The sequence below is a fragment of the Rutidosis leptorrhynchoides genome, chromosome 1, assembly GCF_046630445.1.
Source record: "Rutidosis leptorrhynchoides isolate AG116_Rl617_1_P2 chromosome 1, CSIRO_AGI_Rlap_v1, whole genome shotgun sequence".
In the NCBI taxonomy this organism is placed as follows: Eukaryota; Viridiplantae; Streptophyta; class Magnoliopsida; order Asterales; family Asteraceae; genus Rutidosis; species Rutidosis leptorrhynchoides.
In genome coordinates this window covers 654,339,893-654,344,164 of record NC_092333.1, presented here as the reverse complement: position 1 = coordinate 654,344,164, position 4,272 = coordinate 654,339,893, and positions in this window count along the sequence as shown.

Below are 4,272 nucleotides of genomic sequence, written 5' to 3'. Positions count from 1 at the left end.
GGCAGCAAGAAACTCCAAGGGTGTGAGCTGTAAATATCTCTCCGCGACTCGCGGAGTTTTAAGGCCATTTTGCCGCGAGTCGCGGAGCCCCAATTTTCAAGTCTGGCTATAAAGCCAACCGAATTCTGATCAAATTTAATCATCTTTTTCTCTTCCTCTTCATACGTAAATATATTTATATTTATAATTTATATTTTAATTTTAATTATAATTCTAATAATAAGGGTATGTTAGCGAATGTTGTAAGGGTGTAAGTCGAAATTCTGTCCGTGTAACGCTACGCTATTTTTAATCATTGTAAGTTATGTTCAACCTTTTTATATTAATGTCTCGTAGCTAAGCAATTATTATGCTTGTTTAAAACGAAGTAATCATGATGTTGGGCTAATTACTAAAATTGGGTAATTGGGCTTTGTACCATAATTAGGGTTTGGATAAAAGAACGACACTTGTGGAAACTAGACTATGGGCTATTAATGGGCTTTATATTTGTTTAACTAAATGAAAGTTTGTTAATGTTAATATAAAGATTTACAATTGGGCGTCCTTATAAATTACCATATACACTCGATCGGACACGATGGGCGGGGTATTTATATGTACGAATAATCGTTCATTTAACCGGACACGGGAATGGATTAATAGCCACTAGAATAATTAAAACAGGGGTGAAATTACATTCAAGGGTAATTGGTGTAATTGTTAACAAAGTAGTAAAACCTTGGTTTACACGCAGTCGATAACCTGGTGTATTCATTAAACAAAGTATTAAAACCTTGTTACAATTCGAATCCCCAATTAGTTGGAATATTTATCTTCGGGTATAATAATAATTTGACAAGGACACTTGCAATTTATATTTATGACTGATGGACTGTTATGGACAAAAACCAGACGGACATATTGAATAATCCAGGACAAAGGACAATTAACCCATGGGCATAAAACTAAAATCAACACGTCAAACATCATGATTACGGAAGTTTAAATAAGCATAATTCTTTTATTTCATATTTTATTTCCTTTATTTTATATTTAATTGCACTTCTAATTATCGCACTTTTATTGTTATTTAATCGCACTTTTAATTATCGTACTTTTAATTATCGCAATTTAATTTTATCGCATTTTTATTATTCGCAATTTCATTATCGTTATTTACTTTACGCTTTAATTTAAAGTCTTGTATTTATTTTATATTTTACATTAGGTTTTAACTGCGACTAAAGTTTTAAAATCGACAAACCGGTCATTAAACGGTAAAAACCCCCCTTTATAATAATAATATTACTTATATATAAATTTGTATTTTTATAAAAGTAAACTAATATAGCGTTGAGCTTTGTTTAAAGATTTCCCTGTGGAACGAACCGGACTTACTAAAAACTACACTACTGTACGATTAGGTACACTGCCTATAAGTGTTGTAGCAAGGTTTAAGTATATCCATTCTATAAATAAATAAATATCTTGTGTAAAATTGTATCGTATTTAATAGTATTTTCCTAGTAAAATTATAAGCTATTTTATATACACCTCGTTCGACATCAAGTATTTTTGGCGCCGCTGCCGGGGAACTATCTTAAAAACCGGAAGCGCAACGCTAATAAAAAAAAAAAAAAAAGATTTTTATCTACTTTTATTAAAATTCGTTTTTGTAAAAATACGTTTTAATTATTGAAAAATATAAAAAAGAAAAACAAAAATATAAGTATTTTTAAGATTTTGTAAATATTTAAGTTTTATAAATTTCTTTATTTCTATTTTAGTTTATAAAAATATAAGTTTTATTTTAAAATCGTTTATTTAAATTAAAAAAACAGAAAACATAAAATAAAAAAAAAAAAAAAATAAAAAAAAACGCGTAAAAAGTAAAACCTGTCAACTGAATTCTGGAACCCCGCGACTTGCGGGGTTTTCTTCTTTATTTGCCGCGACTCGCGGAGGGTTTCTGACAGGCGACAAGGAAGCCCTAATCGAGCATTAATTACGGGATATTATTAATATTAATTATTATTATTACCTAATTTGTATTATTATTATTATTAGTTTTAATTTTAATTTTACTTTTTATTTAATTTAATGTATTTAGTATTAATTAAGTTTTTATTAAATTGTAAAATTAATAGTTTAATAAAATAAATAATATAAAAATAATATTTTTATAAAAATTGTAATTTTTACAACTTTTTGTATATTTTTATATTTTGTACCTTTTTAATCGTTGTAGCGTAATATTTGTATTTTTTAGCTCATAATTAATTTTAAACTTAGTTTTTGCTATAGTTATTTTTAATCCTAGATTTTTAGGCTTTGCCGTAGAATTCCTTAAGTGCTTTTTCTTTAGACTAAGATTTAGGTGCTTTAGAATTTTGCGACGCCTTTTTAAGTTTTAGTTTCTTTTTAAGTTATTTCCATTTGGGATTTAGTTTTTCCTGTAAGCTTTAATATTTTTACACCTTTTACTATGTACCAATTATCATTACAATTAGTAATTTCAATTTGCGATTATAATTTTAAGTTAGTTGTAGTAATAAGGTTAGGTTAGTTAAGTATTTTTAAGTTTTTATAAGTTTCTTTTATTTTTCCGTCATCTTTTATTTTTCAACCATTTTTTCTTTTTCAACCTTTATCGACAAACTCTTTTTCTCTCTTATTTCTCGCTATTCTAGTTTTAGGACTTAGAATTTTTTTTCTACTTCTTATCTAAATTTCTTAAAATTACGAAAATTTATTTTAAGTGGTTAAATTGATAGACATCAAAATTTTCTGGTTCGTAGTAATAGTTGGATTTGTACGTGGACCGGGTTATTGGAGCCAAACAGTCCTCAATTATATTGAGACCAAACGAATCCTGCCCCTCTGCTGCATCTTTTGGCTATTCGAAACGTGGGCAAAATCAGAAAAGTCTATTGATTGGATAACTTATTATAATTTTTCTTTCCTTTTAAAAACTAATAGGATATTCTGTGAATGCACCGAGCAAGACGTTCATCACCTTTTGTACGTTCACCACCTGTAACTCGATCAAGACATCGTTTAACAAATATAACCGCCGTTGATTTTTCTTTAGAATCGTCATCCAGTCGACCAAGTACTTCAGTTCAAATTTCCGATAATCCAGTTTTTGAAACAAACCTCACAATTGAGAATCCAGAGAATATTCAGGAACGGTTCATAGATCCTGAACCACTAAACTTTCCTCCAGAACCACCAATCATTCAAACAGAGATTGTTGAGGAACGAACTATTAAATCAGAATCATCTAGTGATACCGATTCAACAAATTCAATTATGGAGAATCTGGAACCTTTAAGTATGGAAGACCGAATGAGAGCTAAACGCACTGGCCAAGGTCACGCAATTACTCATCCAGACATTAATGCGCCAGATTATGAAATCAAAGGACAAATTCTACACATGGTGACTAATCAATGCCAATTTAGTGGTGCGCCGAAGGAAGATCCAAATGAACATCTACGTACCTTTAATAGGATCTGCACACTATTTAAAATACGAGAAGTGGAGGATGAACAGATATATCTCATGTTATTTCCCTGGACTTTAAAGGGAGAAGCCAAAGATTGGTTGGAATCGTTACCTGAAGGGGCGATCGATACATGGGACGTTTTAATTGATAAATTTCTTAAACAATTCTTTCCTGCATCTAAAGCCGTAAGACTTCAAGCAGAAATTGTTACGTTCACACAGAAGCCAAATGAAACTCTATATGAGGCGTGGACAAGATATGGAAAGTTGTTAAGAGGATGTCCGCAACATGGTTTAGACACCTGTCAAATAGTACAAATATTCTACCGAGGATGCGACATCACTACAAGAAAAGACATAGATATAGCAGCTGGTGGTTCTATTATGAAGAAAACCGAAACTGATGCTTACAAAATTATTGATAATACTGCTTCCCACTCACATGAGTGGCATCAAGAAAAAGATATCATTAGATCATCTAAAGCAGCTAGAGCCGATTCTAGCCATGACTTAGATTCCATTTCCGCAAAGATAGATGCTTTCGAGAGACGAATGGAAAAGATGACTAAGGATATTCACTCAATACGAATTAGTTGTGAGCAGTGTGGAGGACCACATTTGACAAAAGATTGTCTAAGTATTGAATTAACAATGGAACAAAGAGAGAATATTTCATACATAAACCAAAGGCCTGGAAATAATTATCAGAATAATTATCAACCGCCAAGACCGATTTACAATCAAAACCAGAATTATAACCGAAATATTCCTTACAACAACCAA